Source organism: Heterocephalus glaber, unplaced genomic scaffold (genome assembly GCF_053883595.1).
Source record: "Heterocephalus glaber isolate CG9 unplaced genomic scaffold, H.glaber_assembly_v1.0 deba00001666, whole genome shotgun sequence".
Classification (NCBI taxonomy): Eukaryota; Metazoa; Chordata; class Mammalia; order Rodentia; family Bathyergidae; genus Heterocephalus; species Heterocephalus glaber.
Window position 1 is genome coordinate 16,647,989 of NW_028258406.1, and position 18,959 is coordinate 16,666,947.

General features: G+C 38.4%; 1 protein-coding gene and 1 pseudogene across 6 annotated transcripts in view; both read left to right on the forward strand.

Moving 5' to 3' along the window:
* Positions 1-18,959, forward strand: part of Lrch1 (leucine rich repeats and calponin homology domain containing 1) — a 193,645-nt gene that overhangs the window by 52,504 nt on the left and 122,182 nt on the right. The window lies entirely within an intron of this gene.
* LOC101709590 (fatty acid-binding protein 5 pseudogene) overlaps positions 1-18,959 on the forward strand; it is a 28,083-nt pseudogene continuing 9,124 nt past the window's right edge. Inside the window, exon 1 of the transcript XR_015445890.1 lies at positions 1-18,959. This exon is cut by the window's right edge and continues 9,124 nt beyond it. The product of XR_015445890.1 is annotated as a fatty acid-binding protein 5 pseudogene (transcript).

The following is an 18,959-nucleotide window of genomic DNA, read 5'->3' on the forward strand; positions in this document are numbered from 1 at the left end:
AATCATGTGCTGTTTTGCAAGGATCCCGTATTAGTTGCTGTGTATCTGTTGTGTGTTTATCAGTTTTTATGATGTAAGACACTAAATGCTTACATGAATAGCAAAGTGGGGAAAAATGAGCATTTTCTAGATCTTGAATTTTATATATATATATATATATATATATATATATGAAATAGAGATTTGGAACAGAGGTGTCTTTGTTGGAATGTGAACAAATGTCAGTGAGTTCTCACTTGGAGTTACATTCAGATGAGACTTTGAAGGCATGAATAGACAAAGGGGATCCTTTTGAGGAAGTGCCTGCTGCAGGCTGTGGGAAATACCATGATGGGTAGGAGAGGAGCTCCTGACTGAATCAGATTCAAGTAGACTGGATGTAAATGCTGGCAAGCACTGCTAAGTCCATAGCAGTTGACTGCTCACCATTTCACCTGCTGAATTTGGGGGACTGAGTGGGTGACATTTTCACCACACTCAGCACACAGGGACTAGTGTATAGTATATGCAGCTCAGAGAATTTGAATTGTCGGATGAGCTTGTAGAAGGGTCACTACTCATAGATTTGAATACATGTCATATTTATGACTGTACATTTAGGTCTAGGAAAGTTTGAAGTTGATCTTCATTTTCCAGGGGTTCTTTTCTTTTTAGTAGTACTGGATATTGAACCCAGGGAGTACTGAACTATATCCCCTGGTCTTTTTATTTTTATTTGTTTTTTATTTTGAGACAAGATCTTTCTAAGTTCCCCAGAATGGGCTGGAAATGAGACCCTCCTGCCCTAGCCTTCTGGGTAGAGTATAGATGTGCACCAAGGTGCCTGGCTATTCAAAGCATTTGTATTTGTGAATGTGCCTACTTGATAATATTTATTTGTAACCCTCAAATCAATTCTTTGAGGTACTATTGTGGTTATTGCTGGATGCTCATAGAACAGCAAAAATTTGAGTGGTTCTGGGTACATGCACTTAGCTGAGTTGAATTACAGTATTTAGTATCATGTGTTTTTTAGGGGGTTGCATTTTTGTGCTAATTGGTGATTTCACTGTTTAAAATGGCACTCACCCCTAGGGCTGATGTACTTATGTTCCTAAAGGTAAGAAAGCCAGATTGTGCCTTTTAGAGAAAAATATGTGTGTTAGAAAGCTTTCCTTGAACATGGGAGATACTGCTCTTAACCAAATGTCCAGTGCTAATGAAGTAACAACATATCAAAAAGGGTATTTTTAAAAACAAAAACACACTTAAAACAGGCTCATGTGTTGATCAGTTGATGAAAACCAGTGACACAGGAACTTGTTTCCAAATTTCTCCAGGAGCAAAGATTTAGTACTGTATTTGCTAATGTACCATTAACAGTGTTTTATAGAACAGAATACTTGCCACAAATAATGAGGACCACTGTACAGAGACACTCTTCATCTACCCGGTTCCTCCCCAATTTGTAGATATAGGTAGATCATGAAGTTTCTTGAAATTTTTAGAGTTGGTGTATCACTAAAAATGTGGATGTGTGTTGGTGTGTTGGTGAACCATAAATTTAGTAAGATGATGAGAGAGCTTAAGTGCCAGTTTCTGAGGCACTTTCAATGTAAATCAATCCATAGTGTATACTCTTTCCAGAAGTCCTCTAAATGTACCATTATTTCTTTTGAGCCTCACTGGGACAATTTCCTCTGGCCCTCCTGCAGCTGAGCTCCCCCCCCTCCACTCACTGTGCAGTGTAAAAATAGGCAACACAGGAACCTGCTTTCTGGGTGGGAAGGAGACACTTGGAGATTTATAGAAGCTTTTACGTTTGAGTGGATGATATTCTATAGGTACAAGGCGGAAGAAAAATTTCAGGATGAAATTCTAAAAATGTATCTAAATTCAAAAAATTCAATGGAAAAATTGTCTACCTTTTAAATAATCCCTACAACTTCTTTTGTAGTTACACCAGTTAAAAAAAAAAAAAAAAAAGAAAAGAAAAAGGACACACACAAAACAGCCCTGCTCTGTATTTGAGGAAATGGTTTGGAGGTGATTTGGTTAGACAAGGAATTAAAGGCTCAGAACTTCCAGAATGGGACTGCCATAGGGGAAGTGAGGTGCTGCAAGGCCTGGGGTTCAGCTTCCACAGAGCCTCGGGAAGGGGTTCTCTGCCTCTAGAGCCAGGGGTGCAGAAAACTTGAGTTAAATACTGATATATGTATGTGTATATATATATATATTTGTGTATATATATATGTATATATATATTTTTATATATATATTATTTTTTTCATTTAGGTAAAATATACATACTTTTTTTTTGTGGTACCGGGGATCAAACTCAGGACCTTGCGCTTGCCAGGCAGACGCGGTGCCACTGAGCTACATCCCCGGCCCATATACATGAAATTTACCATTTTCACTGTTTTTAACTGCATAGCTCAGTAGTGTTAAACATATTCTAGTTCAGTAGGGTAAAGTATATTTAGATTGTTGTGCAACCAGTCTCCAGAACTCTACAATCTGCAAACCTGAAACTCTGTATTCATTAAACAGTTGTCTATTTCCCCCATCCCAGTTCCTTATAACCACAATCCTATTTTCTGTTGCTATGAATTTGACCACTTTAGATGCTTCAAATAAGTGGACACTTATAATGGTTGTCTTTTTGGCTGAGCTTATTTAATTTAGCATAATGTCCTAAGTAGACTCCATGTTGTAGCATGACTCAAGATTTTTTCCCTCTTCAAGGTTAGATAATATTTCTTTTTGTGCCTTTACCACATTTTTCTTATTCGTCTATAGATGGAGTCTTGAACTGCTTTTACTTTTTGGCTGTTGTGAGCAACAGTGTTATAAGCATGGGTTTGCAAATGTCTCTTTGAGTCCTTGCCTTCAATTCTCTCTCTCTCTCTCTCTCTCTCTCTCTCTGTGTTGTGTGTGTGTGTGTGTGTGTGTGTGTGTATCCAGAAGGAGAATTGTTGGATCATATAATTTCATTTTTTAAAGTTTTGAAGAACTCCCACACTGTTTTATCATCCCATCAACAAAGTACAAGAGTTCCAGTTCCAGCATATTCTTGCTAATACTTGTTATTTTCTAATTTTGATAGTTGTCTGATGTTCTTAATTAAATAGCATTGTTGAAAAATAATTACAGTGTCCCAACAAGACATTTTGGCTGTGATAGTTTTGCTTTAGAATATTTTGTATTTTACCTTTCTAGCTCCTTGATTATATAGGTTAAAAAAAGTCAGGTGGAACCATCTTACCTTACATGACCTTAGAATTGTGGTGATAGCTTAGTAGGTGCTTAATTTTTGTTCCATGACTATATTAGTGACTATGAAGATGGTAGATAACATAATAGGTTTTGAGCTATTTCCTTTTTTATTGAAAAGTGTGAGCCAAGAGTTAATAGTACATTGTAGTTAGGTTTGTAACCCACATGGTTTTATGTTTACCTCTTCCATCTTGCAACATTGTTGCATAATCAGAGATTATGGCTCCAGCTATTTTTTTTTTTTTTTTTTTTTGGTACTGGGGATCGAACTTGGGTCCTTGTGCTTGTGCAGCAAGCAGCGAAACCACTGAGCTAAATCCCCAGCCCTCCAGCTGTGTTTTGATGGTAGGGCTCTGGATGTGGATTTGAAAGGTCTTAACAAGCCACTTACCCTCTCTCTCTAAGACTCATGTACAGAGAGGATGTATAGCTGACCATGAGCAATTTTTCTTTCAAATGGAATACAGCATAGTTTTGGAAGTGGAAAGGTCTTTAGAGATGACTTCGCTTCATTGTATAACTAAGGTTATACACTGTATGAGTGAGCTCCCTTGGTAGTTAATGCATTTATTTATTGTGTCACCATTACCAATCAGAGTGCATGTCCCTTAATCTACTCAGGTGAAGAGGATAGCACTTGGTTTAGTCTCCAGTGGATCTGAAATACACCCTTGCAGTTTACTATGTGTGTAGCTACTTCACTTCTTGTTAGTCTTCCTATAAGATTAAATAGAAAAATGTAAGGAATTTTTCTTTAATTTATAGATGTTGGTGAGCATTGAATGAGATGATTAATTTGTGTAAAGCTCCAAGCGCAATGGCTGCTATCCATGTACATGTTTATCACTAATACTATTTTTTAATCAAGGGATGTTGATGCTTTAAAGTAAAATGGAGAGGTTGATATAGAATATATCCTTTGTTTTTTCTACTAGCAACATCTTAACACCAGGCTGAAATTGTGCATGATCAAAAAAGCATTGTTTATTAATTGCCATTGCCCAGCACTTTCTCAGTCAACTAATCAGTCAATTTAAATAAATTTGTTTCTTGCTGAATAAATGATTCTGTTTTTATAATATGACATCTACATTCAGTGGCTCCATCTTATAATGATTTTATTCTTCTTGTCATTTCTGATCCTCCTCCTTCACTGGATGTAAGGAACAGAGATACTAACAGTCTCCAGATTCCTCTCTTTGGCCTGGCCTGTGTTTGGAGCATGGGTGTGTCTGATCACTCTGGATAACACAGCCACATTGAGGAGCCGAGGTACTGGCAGTATGTCCATTTTCCACCTCCTGACCCTGACTCAAGCCTTCCTGAGAGCTTCTGTCAACACCAGCCCTTCTCTTTCTACCAGCCACCTTCCTTACATAACCCAGTTGGGTTTCCAAAGTTTATCTTTCCAAAGCTGGTGTCACAGATGTATTCTCTGTATACCAGGAAAGAATTTAGGGAGGCCTCATATATGTCACTAAAGGAAGTAATTATGTGAAAAGTGGTAGCACTGACACTGAATGCCATAAATGAGTATAAAAGTGATGTCTACCACAGACAATGGAGTCAATTGTATTAGAAAACTTTGTAAGCATGGAATTTTAAAATACTGTTAATCTACCCTCATCTTTCTAATGGGGTACTTTAATATTTAGAGTATAGTACTATGAAAAGAGATGATGTCTTGCAGGCCCCAGGCCCCTTTTGAGGTTGTTTAATTCAATGACAGTTTTATTGTTGTTTTAAAACCATTTCCTCCTCTTTCTGTTGTTGAACTTAAAAAAGAGAATCAGCTATTGATTCCTCCCCATCCACCATATTTTTTGGTCCATAATTTATTTTTCCTTTTGTACTATAGAATATCTTGTAAGAATATTAAAAGATTAGTGGGTATGGTTGTAAGAGTTAGCAAGTAAAAATGCAGGATATCCAATTAAATTTGAATTTCAAATAAACTTTTTTTTAATGTCAGATGGCACATATAATATTTGTGAAGTATTTTTACTAAGAAAAAATTAACAGATATTTCTTATGATGGAGTTATATCTGGATAAGCTCATTGTAAATAGAAAATATTGTAATTTGATAAAATATTGCATCTGATAAACTAACATCATAGCTTAGTCTAGCCTACTTTAAATGTGCTCAGAACACTTACATTGACCTACAGTTGGGCAAAAGTATCTCACATGGTCTGTTTTGTAAGAAAGTATTGAAATTTTTATGTAATTTATTGAATACTGTGTGGAAAGTGAAAAACAGGATGGTTTTATTGGTACACTTTCTCATCATCCTGAAGTAGAAAAAGCATAAGTCAAACCATTATAAATCAAGGATCAGTCTGTTCTTTATCTGAAATTAAAATCTAACTGGGCACTTTGTATTTTATCAGACAACCCCGGCTGAGGTGGGCTTCAGAGAGAGTTGGCTGGGTTTTGTGATGGAGTGGCTTTGCTCTGAGGGTCTCCAACCCTATGCCTTCTCCTTGTAGTAGTCTCTAAGAAGAAGATGATAGTGGTCACTTGAAGTAATGAGATAGCTTAATTGTGAGGGGACACAGTGGGCCAGTCTCCTGGAGAAGTTTACTCAACGATTGTGTTATTTTAATTCTCAATTGTTTGGCTTTCCCCCATAATACTGAGAAGGCATGAAATTGTAGCTGGAGCAGAACTTGGGTCTTGCTGGGCTTGTTCTGCCCTAAGCCTCTGACTTCCTATAAGGCTTACTTACCCTTTCCTCTCTTTTTTCCAATAGCCAAGGAGTAAGATCTACTGGAAAAATTTGACAGAAATTTGTGAAGTTCTTTCAACTAGATGAGTTTATAGCATAAGTAATTATACATCATTTATCTCACCACAGCCCTCTCTATCTACAGTTTTCAGTCCTTATTCTAAGGGGCCAGACGGCAAAGCGACCATTATCAAATTAGCACCGCACACACACTTTTAGCTCTCTGCTTTGATGACGATATTCTAAGCCATATTGAGTATCATCTGAGGTATAATGAAGAAAAAAAATTTAGGTGGCTGAGATAGCTGTTGAGCTGAGTAACAGGCAGTTGTGTCATGGTGCTTCTTTTCTGGAGAAATGGACCTGGTTTGGAGAGGTAGTCCTGGAACTTCTGCTTCCTTAGTGTTCAGCGGCGCTGAAACGCATATTGAAATAATCTCTGCCGATCCTTTCCAAATTATAAGTATTCTGCTTTTAAACACGTTTTCTCTAAGGAAAGTTGAATTGACATGAAGTCACACATGTCTGGAATTATCTCTGAGTCCTTTATAAACAGACCGAGACTTGGAAGGGTGCACCTTAAGTTACAGAGTGTTTTGCTGGGCTGGGCTCCAAAGCTTCCTGACTCTTGAACAATAATGTGTTCTTTCCAAGCTACTTTACTTATTTATTTTACAGAAGCCTTGTGCCTTTGAGCTGTTCATAGCCACTGTGCAAGCTTACTTGTGTGTTCTGCAGGAGCAGAGAGTCAACCCTTACAGAAGTATTTTCTGTTTCGAGCCTCATTGTATGTGTGTGCTGAGAATGGGAACTTCTCTCCTCATCTTTCTTCTCATTTCTGTACCTCCCTTCTTAAAATTAATCATAAGCATCTGTTTTCTGGCCATGTGCCTGTAAATATTTTTGTGTGGCATTTTTAACTGTAATTTCTAAATATCCTGACTGGGAGAGATTGATGTTTCTTCATGACATACATTCCTTAAGGGAAGATTTTGATCTTTGGGTTCTTACCATTTTTTTCTTTTCCTTTCCTTTCCTTCTGTCTAAAGTTGTTACATTTCGTGTTATAAGGTACAAGTAAGCCTATAATTTGTGATAATGGCTGTGTGATTGGAATTCACACTATAGATTTAATAGTGACAATTCAGCTTTAAAATATGTCAGAGCTGAAAGGAATCTTAGGCATGGCCTGTTGCAGTCTTTTCCCTCGAGGAAATGGATCTTCTTGCATCACACAGAGTTTGGTCTTGCTCTTTTGCTTGATTTGAGAGCAGAGCTCACCCCCAACTACTGAGGCAAACGATTCAGCAGATATTAACTTGAGAATATTGAAATACTCCTAAAGTACTCAGACTAATTTTAACATTTCTGGCAAAAGTTGTTCTTTTTTTGAGGGAGGTTGGTGGGGTTTGAACCCAGGCACTATATCCCCATCCCTTGAAAGTTATTTTAAAATCATTTATCTTCTAAAATCTGCACTTGACTACATAGTACATACTCTTAACTTTTTCTCAGTCTCATCATTACCAGCACCGCTTTGTAAGGATTGTTTAATTCCTGTATGTCCTCTGCTGCTAGAAGCATATAGGACTTTGCCCATAATCATACCAAGACTTCTGCATGACAAGGCTCAGGGATAAATGGATTGATTTAGTAACTTTTTGGTGTCTTTTATCATTGTCTGTTGTCACTTTTTGCTTTCAGGGCTATGCTTATAAAATCGTTTTCTCCTTTCTGTCTTATTTGTACCCATAGAATTTTAATTTATGGTCCTGACTGGGTGTTGCTACAGAGATGCCAGTGCAGTTGAAAGAAGTTGCCCAGACTTATCCTTAAACCTGCAATTCTGTGCAATCTTTCTGTTTTAGTTTCTCAAGTAGCTGGGATCATAGGCCTGTGCCTCTCCTGGCTGACAGATTTTTTATTATAACAGACACAGAGCCATCTAGGTTAGAATCAGTCCCCCCCTGCCTCGTGTGTGGGAAAAGTCAGTTACAGCAGGGAAGCAGTTTAGGACTGGCTAGTTTGAATAATGTCAGTGGACTCTGGGATGTAGGAGTGGGTGGTCTCCAGGTGTCTACTGTCTGACTTTGGGTAACTGAGAGCAGGGGAAATATGATTGGTTATGTGAGAGGTAGATAAAGAAGCTGTTCAGCTGATGGGTTCTGGATCACAGAGTAGATGAAAACCGCTTTGGCCAGCAGTTTGGCTCTGCAGTTAGTGGACACCAAATAGATATGCACACGAGTTAAGGAAACACAGGACACCTTCCCAGCCTCATTTTGCTGCATTTACCTTTGTGGTGAACCAAGTAACCACTGACCCAAATGTATGAAAGGTGTGTATTTTGTGTATGTCTTTATAGATGTTTGAAGAGTGTGTATGTTATTTTGCGATGGGTGGGCTATAGGGTAGATTTTTACTTTATTTTTGGGTTTTTCTGTAATTTTGGACTTAAATTACCAAAAAAGAGGTATTTTAATAATTAGAAACAAGGCTACTTTATTTGGAAACAGTGTGCAAAAGTGATGGATAGATTCTGAATGAGGACCTACTTGCTCTGTGACTGTGATTTATTCTTTTTCCTCTAATTGGAAAGGTTCTGTAGGTAAAGTCTACCCATGTTTAAGCCAAGCCTAAGTGCTACTTTATGTGATGTCATTGTCTGAACAGTCATTTCTGATCACCTCCCTCCCCTTCAACTCTGAAGTGTTTTTTCATTTTTGCAGTATGGCACTTAGCATTTTGGGGTTTTCCTCTGTGTGCATTTTCTTTCATCTTCAGGGCACAGTGCTTTATCATCTTATGCAGTCTCCCTGGTGTCTAGTGCTGAGCTCAGTGCTTAGTTGGTGCCCAGATGTAAATGCTTGCTGAGCTGCATCTGTGTTGGCTTGTGCTCGTCACTCACTGTTGTTTATCTGCTGGATATCACATTTGTGTAGATAGTTGAAGCTGTCGGCTGAGTGACTCTAGGTGTGTAAGAAACTGTTATGTATACATGCTAATGCCTCTAAATATTTAAGGCATTATGTTAGATAGGCCTTGCACAGCAAATGAGGGACTAATGGTGTTATCTAGATTTTAGGACTGATGCAGACAAAAGGGTCTTAGGATAACTAAAGTTACATAGTGAAGAAGATTGACTCAAAGAGACTTCAACCTAATCCTGTATTAAGAAGGCTGAAATTATATTCTTAATTGAATGAAAATCTCAGATGTCAAGGGCTTTATGGATAGATAATATTGAATTATTCATTAGTGTGGTACGTTGAATAAGGAGTCCCCGACCAAAGATACCAAGGAATAATTCCTTGAACCTGTGAATATTTTACTTTACATGGCAAAAATGACTTTGCAGATGTTAAGGATCTTGAGATGGAGGAACTATCTTGAATTTTCCCAGTAGGCCCAAAACATATTCACATGGGGTTTCATAAAAGAAGTGGGAGGGTCAGTAGGAGAAGGACATGTGGTAGCGGATAGGGACAGAGTTAGAGTGGTGCAGCACCTCTAGCCAGGAGATGCAGCAGCTTCTGGGAGCTGAAAAGATGAGGAATGTGCTTCACAAGGGAACCAGCATGGCGTTGCCTTAATTTTAATTCAAGAAGACTTATTTTAGACATTTGACCTGCAGAATTATCAGATAGTAAATTTGTGTTGTTTAAGCCACTGAGCTTGTGGTTGTTACAGCATCAGCAGGAACTAATACAGTTGTCAGAACTTTATACTTTCCTTCATTCCTGCCAGTCAATGAGTGCCCCAGAAATTTGAAAATACAAGACTTTAACACATGGCTGAACACATTTCTTTTCTCAATATACTCAAGTGATCCAAAAAAGACTCCTCTCCGTTCACTGCAACACACACACATACACACACACACACACACACACAGACACACACACACACTTAAAAGGAATGGTTGAGAATTATTTCTATGCAGATATTTTGGTGTGCAGATACTGCCCCAGACCTGCAAAGATTCTTACATAAGGAAGATACAGCCATTATCTTCCTGGGGTTGAGAGCAGAACTCTGTCCGTTTCCCATATTAGTGTGAGACATTTTCTGCCAGAAATAACCAACCTTCCACCTTATTCTTTTTAACACTTCCAGTTTCCGTGTATTCATTTAAAATTATATTTGGGCTGGGTGTAGTGCTACACTCCTCTAATCCCAGAACCCTGGGAGGCTGAGGCAGGAAGATCACAAGTTTGAGCCCCACTTGGTCAGTTAAGACCTTTCTCAAAATAAAAAAAAATTAAAGAAAGGGCTGGGAATGTTGCTCAGTGTGAAGGCCCTGGGCTCAATTAATTGGCAAATAAATAAGTGTTGCAAATAAATAAATAATTTGGTATGTTAAACACTTTTATCGGTATCGTTGAAAGCATAATGTAAAATCTCAGGCCCACAGATACTTTAGGAAAATGACGTTTATTGTCTCCTCGCCTCCGTGCGAGTGTGGGGATGGCACTGGGAAGAAAGGACACCAAGAATCATGCAGCAGGACCCTTAGTCATGAAGCTCTTCAGCTGGTCAGAAGGCTGGTGGCATGCAGTCTGTCCATTCCTAACACAGTTAATAATTAGATTACATCATAAAGCAGAACTACAGCAGAGAAGGCTATGGAAGTAGGCTGCCTGACTTCCCTTGCCAGGGGATATCAGTGTAGAATTAAGGTGCTAAGTCACCCTCTGATCAAACCAGTGGGCTGGGTGGGAGTTGCTAGTGATCATGACTCCATGGTGCTATCCAGGAAGTTAAGGATTTGCACTCTCTCCGGTATAGGACATGCCTGTGGGACATGGTTACAGGGTTGTTGCCTTGGTCAAAGCATCTGCCTTGTTCCTCCAAAAAGGGTGTCAGCTTTGCTGACCAGACATGGACATCAGTTTTCTCCATTTAGTTACCACATGTGTCCACTCTATTTAGTTGCAATGTCCCTTATTATTAAAGTACATTTAGATTCAGCTGGCAACAAGGACACAAGGAAAAGCATCCATATAGTTTTATGATATATTTGAAGGTAAAAGTTGTATTTAAGGACAAGCTCATAGTTTTAGAATTTAGAGTGGAAAAAGGTCTTAGATTCATTAACTAAATAGCTAATTCTCCATTTATTCAATCAGAAGATTTATTCATTACCTGTGGGATTAAGGTTTTTTTGCTAGGTTGTAGGTTTACTTGGTGAACAAAACAGGTGCCCCTGCATTGTGTTGCTTCCAGTCTGAGGCGTGAACATGCAATGCACAAGTAATTTTTAAAAGTCTACAGCTATAAACTAAAGCAAACTAAGACAAGTCCCCTGAGGGAAAGGCTAGGGACTCTGGGAAAGGGCCCAGGTAGGGCCTGGGGGTAGGGGAAAGACAGCAGATGCCTGAAAAGATTAGAGAGTGAGTGGAAAATAATTCAGAGGAGTTGATCTGGTCCCATTCTGTAACACAGGCTTTGGCAGAAGGGTGCCCTTCCCAGGAAGTCTTAGGTGTCGGTGTGGAAGGAAAACGTGTGAGAACCGGAGGAAGGGTTTACCTCGTGAGGTGATAGGGCAGGTGTCCAAGAGCTCCAGTCTGCTTTTCCTTTCTCTCCTCTTTCTCATGGCGAGCAGTTAGACCTTTGTACTGCTCACCAACAAAGTCAAACAGAAAAGAAAGAGGAAGAAGCAGAACACTCACTTCTTAGACATAACTTTAATTCCGGTAAATAGTTATTCCAGAGAAAGTTGAAATGGTAATTCAAAATGATAACTCCCTTTGAACATCTGTAGAAGTTAATTTTAACTCTATATCTTAATGCTCAGTTGTATGTGAGTGTAAATCTTTTGCCTATTGCTTGATGTTCACAGGTCGATTTCCTGGTGTACTATTAGTCTGCCTCTTTCAGGCCATGTTATCCTGTTTTGTTTTTCTTTTTCTTTTTTCTTTTTTTAATTTGGGAAAGATATGTTACTGGGCTTATGTTTTTAAGTTTGTAGAATTGTGTTAATTTATACACTCATATCTCTTCCCAAAGATAAAACTGTCTTTTCAGACGTATGTTCATCTGGCATGTTCTGCACCTTCTGCCACATGGCAGGGCATTTACATAAGGGGCCTTTACAAAAGGGACTGGAAATGGCTTAAGAAGAATGACCCAGAAGGTAATTTATCTGGATAAACACCAATCCTGCTAACATGCATATTTAATGAGTGACTAACTTTGAAATGTTGTTTGGGAGGCAGTTTTAGCACCACTGTTTGAAACAGCTTGAGTGGTGCTGGGCTTCAGGAGCCTAGATTTTTGTCTCAGTTTACCACACTGTTTTAGGAAGCATCAGGAAAAGATTCAGGTCCTAGAAATCCAGGCCGGTTTCTCTTCTGAGTGCCATCTTCTTGGTAGCTGTCACACAATAAGGTAGACTGCCACCCCTCAAGGCCCTGTGCAGGTCGTCCCTGGTTCTTACTAGACAGCCTTGATTCAGGGTAGAGGGGGCAAGCTGTTCTGAGCTGTGTACAGTGGAGCCAACCTGACTTTGGCCAAAGCGACCTCAGCCCCCTTCCTTGGCTCTTCTGAACATAGGGTGTGGAACACCTGTGCAGTGTCCAGTCACCATTGCACCTCCACAGCGGGGAGTGGAACTGTCCAGGACTATAGCCAACAGCCTCATTTGGCTAGAGAACATTTGGGATGTGTCAGTGTGACTGAGCAATTGAATTTTAAATTTAATTGTAATGAATTTTAATTTAAAAATTGATATTCAGATCAGTGATAGAAAAACGCTATGTATACTTACTATTTCAACTGCGAATTTTATGGTTGAGGGTTTCCAACAAAAATGTAATGTCCAGGGCCGGGGATTTAGCTCAGTGGTTCCGCCGCCTGCCTCGAACGCACAAGGTCCCGAGTTTGATCCCCGGTACCAAAAAAAAGTAATGTCCAATAGCCCTGCAATCCCAGCACTCAGGAGGCTGAGGCAGGATGATTGCTGTGAGTTCGAGGCCATCCTGGACTACATAGTGAATTCCAGGCCAGCTTGAACTACAAACCAAGACCCTTTCTCAAAAACAAACAAAAAGGGGCCAGGGATTTAGCTCAGTGGTTCTGCTGCCTGCCTCAAAAGCTCAAGGACCCGAGTTCGAACAGATATCAAAAAAAAAAAAAATTGAAAAATGTAATGTCCAAGTGGAGATATACTACAAATATAAAATATGTACAGTACTGTAATTCAAAGACCTAAAATTTTAAAAAGGAATGTAAAACAAATAATTCTAAAAATGTTTATATGTTGAGACCATAATATTTCAAATGTGTTAGTTTAAATAAGATATTTTATTAAAATAATTTTACTTAAAAATGTGGTTGTTAGAAAATTTAAAATTATATGGTGGATTCCATGATATTTCTGTTACTGGGTGGTGGGTGGTCTAATGCTTCCTGAGGAGAGAGTACGAGGGGACCAGTTGCTTTGGTTTTCTCTTTGGCATTAAGTGCTAAGAGACAAAGTAGATAACCTTTTCATACTGTGATGTCAATTTATTAAGGAACATGGCAAATCTTGTCTTGAGGGGTGCCTAACATTTCCCCAGCAAAAAAAAACTGGCAGCCTGTTAAAAAATGGATGAAATATTTAGAAGATATGAATGAAGCTTTATTAGTTATTCAATAAAATAGGTCAAGAAAATGCCTTTTGTGTTCACTCTTTTTAAAAGTTAGTAAAAAGTACATATACTCTACACAGTTGTAAAGATGAACATATTAAAGAGTAGAATAATTATCAGTAGGTCTTTCTCATAGTTTTAAATGTGTGTAAGCAAGAAGTCACGTAACATGCCATCATGCTTTAGCATCTTATCTGGTAGATTTGGGCTCCAAATGTAAATTCTTAAGAAGAGCTCAGAGTCTTGTTGAGACTCCCACTTTGGAGAGATGGGCTGGTGTGTGTTGATATGAAGTACCCTTCTTGGTGTGGAGCCAGTGACTACTCAGAGAACCGTGCTTTTTTCACCTTTGCATTTTCTGAGGGGCAGTGGATAGTTAGCATGCTAGGGCTGCTCCTTTTAAGTGGATTTATTGTTGTGTTTTCAAAACAAGATCATGAAAAAAGAAAATTCTACACTCTATTCATGTTTTCTAGATAAACAGATATCTAAAATATTAGAGTATCATTTTTTTTTTGGTATCGGGGATCAAAAGAGTATCAAGCTGTTTTCCTTACTCATCTTCAAGGTTGCATATATTGTTTATGCATTTAGTCAATTAAGAACTGAAACTTAATGAAAACACTTTTATTTGGCCTATTAATATCATAGACTGGAATAATTGACTGTAACTGTTTCTGGTTCAGTACCTGTGCATATGGGTATATTAATGGATAATGTAATTGGTTGACAGCCAATTGGAACCTGCAGAAGCTTGTAATTTGTACATTATTTCAGATAACCATAATAAAGGTTACCAAGTTTCAGTTTTCTTTTGAAAAAAACCTTATAAATCTCTTTAAAATTTTACTCATACTATCTGCTCCCTTCCTCATCCGCTCTCAATGCCTGCTTCTCCTCCCCTTTCTCCTGAAAGAACTCTCAGCTTCATTCAGGCCTCTTCTGCTTTCCACTTGCTTTAGGTACACAGTTTAGGACCTGAGTGCTGATGCCTGATTGACCAGAGCTGTGATTTCTTGACCTGGGTGTGCATTGGAATCAATGTGGCAGCTTTATAGTAGAGATGTCTGGGCCCTACTTGTGGAGATTCTGATTAATTGCTGTGGTGGAGGACCTGCCTTAAGTCATCTTGAAATTAGTTCTCTATAGATTGTATGAAACTACTTGAATAGATATGACATAAGTAGAGTGATCACAAAATTTATCATCCAGGTTGGATTCCTCAGTGTCTTCTAAATTTCTACCTATTTTCAGGCTTTTGCTTTGGACTTTTTTTTTTTTCAGCATTAAAAATGTTAAGACTTTATTCCTTCATCAACTCTTTCCACTTCCACTTTCCTAGCCAGGTTGTATGTGCTTTTAATCTCTTGGAACTGGCTTTATAATGTCTCTTAGGCACCCCTTCCCTTATTTTCTAATTCTATATATTGATATACAACATGATGTTTCTATATACATATAATTATGAAGTGACTACTGCAGTCAAGTAAATTAACATCCACTATTTAATATAGTTATCTCTCCTTTTCTTCTTTCTTTTGTGGAAAGAGTACCTAAAATCAATTCTCTCAGCAAATTTTTAGTATGCAATACAATATCATTAACTATAGTCCTCATGCTGTATGTTAGACCACAGGACTTACTTATCCAAGAGAACTACATAGTCAAACTACCATTTAACTATGTCTGCCTGTTTCCCCAGCTCTCCCAATTATACCTTTTGAGGCAGTGTATTGTGATAGTTAGCCATCACCAAATTCTGGGGGCTTTTTGCCTGATTCCAGGGAGATAAAATTAGAAGAAAGAAAATGAAAAGAGCTTAACAATGATGAATGAATAGAATCAAAACTAAAACTGCCAAACAAATCCACATAAGGAAAAAATAGAAAAAAACATGTTGAATTCATAAAAGATGAAACAACTCAAAGTATTCTTAGAGAAAAGAGAATGCACAATAAATAAAATATTGAAAAAGAAAGTCTTAATGAAATCTGATCTCTACTGTTAGATGCTATTTCCCACTCATGTTTAGAATCTTGAATCGTATTTTCTGGTTGACATTTTTCTTTGTTTTTCATTTGAAAATGAATAATATATACTCCCTTGTATATTATTATAGTGGTAACTCCCTTTGTCAGGGATTGCTAGACTCAGATCACAGGTATTAATAGACATTTAAGATGAATAATGATGTAAGAAGAACTTACTGTATTGTATATCACTGTACAATATCAAAACATTTTGTCCCTGGAAGAGACAGCAATGACTCAGAAAAACCTTTGGAGTTGTATCGTAAAATAAAATAGGAAACTTTTGGAGTTGTACTGTGAAGTAGGAAACCATTTCAGAATTACTATCTGACATTTGGGCATCTGGACTTTGACCTCATGCTGTGGCCACACCTTATAAATTTTATTGTGAGGGTGCTGTTGTTTTTAGGGTTATCTCTGGTTTCTTGTTCACACTGGTAGATTCACTAATCAGTTTTTGCTAGTGACAATTGAGTTCTTGTTCTTTTTTTGTTGGGGGAGGCGGGTATTGGGGATTGAATGCAGGGACCACTGAACTACACATCCCTAGCTCTTCTTTATCTTGAGACAAGATCATGCCAAGTTACCAGGTTGAACGTTTGAACCTCAGTAGTAGCTGGGATTATAGACATATTCTTAATAAATTCTTCCATGGCTAAGTTTCATAGGATGCAATCATTGTAATTTTTGATTTTTTAAAACTCAGCTTTGAACTCTCTTCTATTTCCTCATCAACATCTTCACTGTAGTGATGTTTTGAGACCTGCTTCTGTGGTCCTGCTTTCCAAGGGACTTTATTTTTAAATGATTTAAAAACTTTTAATTAGCACAAAATTGTATATATTTATAGGGTACAGCTTGATAATTCAGTACACAAATATAATGTATAATGATCAAATTAGAGTGATTTGCATTTCTATCTCTAAAAGGCTTTTAAGCACAAATACTGGGTATTTTTCAATTGTATTGTCTCCCAAGTATTTCTACCATGTACAGACATGCCCAACTATGGTATTCTGTGTGGATGATCTTACAAATAAATTATCACTACTAAGGGTTTCATGGAAAATGTTTCCAGGCAGCCTTTGAGTGCCGGCAAAGAGAAGCCTCCAGATGTGGAGAGACCATTGTCCCTTTTCTGCCTTTCTTTTCTCTTTACCTCCTGTGTAAAGCAACTCTCCTAGCTATGATTTTTTAACAGTTTGAGTAGCTTTTTTACATTGTTTTTGGAGTAATTAAACATTGTTTCTTGGAAATGTAAACAGGGACTTCAGAATTGTGATGCAGTAATGCCTTGGGCAGAGGAATTTGTTTCTGGAAAAGAAAAATATCCTGAAGTGGGTTTCAGTTTTACAGATAAGGAAAGGCTTTATTCAGTGAATTGGAATGATGCAAGACCCTGTGTTCTGTGTCAGTGCTTTCTTTTTTTCAGATGAGTGTACCCGGGAATAATACCAACTTCTAAAATAAAACTTGAAAGCAAATGCAAAAAACAGAAATGGAACCCTATAAACTAGGTTTTATGTTATGGCACCGTAAAAATAATTTCTTTGCTATCAAAATAAGTTGAAACACAACTATCAACTGACACCTGACTTTTCCTCTGACCCAAAGCCCAGTGGTTGGATATAAAAGCCTGACCTGTGGAAATCACAGTACAATGAGGGACAGGTTCTTAAGTGATGTACAGGTTCTTCATGGCAGTGGAGGCTGGAAAATATCTATTATTTAGTCAGTTTCTAAAAGTGGAAGTTACAGTGCGATGTCTTCAGTTAGTTACTTCCAGATTCTTCCCAAGAATTTTGAGTATTGTTGTGTTGAAAAGCTGGAGTGAGGCCTGGGGTTGTCGCTCGATAATAGAACACTTGCCTAGCATGTGTGAAACCCTAGGCTCACTTCCCAGCACTTCACAAAAAACCCACCACAGAACAGGAGTGAACCATCGTGTGTTTTTTAAAACATGCCCCAGATAGTCCTCTCGTTTCTCCTGTGACTGATCTGAAGTTCTTTTTCTGTGTGACTCTGAGGGGACCATGACACAGTGCTCAGAAGTGGCAGGCCTCAGTGTGGCCCTGAGAGCTCTCCAGTGGTCTGAGGCATCTTTTGGGGGAGGTGTTTCCTGTGGTTTGTACTTGGAGGTTTTGGAGGGGGATGGGTGGGGAGTCAGCCCTTCATTTCAGGCAGAGGAGTGTGGTGAGTTGGACACAACCCTGGCTCAGGAGCCTATAGAACTTTGTTCTCATCCTGAACCAGTCAGCTGTGTGGGCAAGTCACTGCGTTTGTCTCTGCTTCCTGTCTTCCTTTTCTAAAATAAGAATATTGCCTAATCTGGGTGGTCCCTTTCAACACTGTTTTTGTGAGCTGGAGCCTGAACATCTGAAGTTGGAGATCATTAGGGATCCCCAGCTGTAGGTCCTGTTTGTTGCCTGGGAAGGCAGAGAGAAGCTGCTGAGTAGCCAGAGCAAGGGTCTTACAGGCCAGTCTCAGCCTCAGGTCCCCAGAGGTCTTGCCATTTTCTTGTGGTGTAGGGGGAATTTGGATGTCACTGGTCCTTATCTAATCGTTCTTATAAGACACAACTTAGGCTTTTTATCTGTGGCAGTTAAATATTCTTAGATTTATTTACACAGATTCTCCTTAGAGTTTTCTAGCAAAGTTCCTGAAGGACAATAAAAGCTCTCATCCAAGAGAGGTCCAAGAATATTTTTCTCATGATTGAGTGTCATTGCCTCTTTTTGCTTTTGTTCATCCATTCATTTATTCAACAGATAGTTTTGAGAACCTGCTGGCACCTGATAATAATACTAGATAACTTGAACACAAAGATAAATTAAGACACAGCTCCTGTCTTTAAGAAATGGCATCCTGTGAGGGAGGATGCTTCTTCTTTGTTACATAAGCCATGCATGCATGTGTTCATATACACAAAGTGATAACTACGGTAGTGTTAACTGAAGCAGTGTTAACTGAAACTAAATGTATGGAAAATTGTTCTTCTGTGTTGTCTGCATTGAATTTAGTTGTTGTATTTTCCCCTCATTGGTGGTTGCAAAGAAAAGAAAGTTATAAATACTGAACCTTCTGCCTTTTTTGCATTCACTTGTGGAGATGGTGAGAACACTGGACCCTCATGAGCATTTCTTTAAGCCCCAAGTTTAACATGAAGTGAAACTGTAAAATTACATCCTTGGTGTTCTCTGCGGAACTTCACATTTTTTTCTCTTATAGCAGTGAATTTTCTACTCAGTTGCATTTTCCTTTTTTTATTTTAGCTCAGGAGGAAGCTCAAAGTTGAATTGTGTTACTA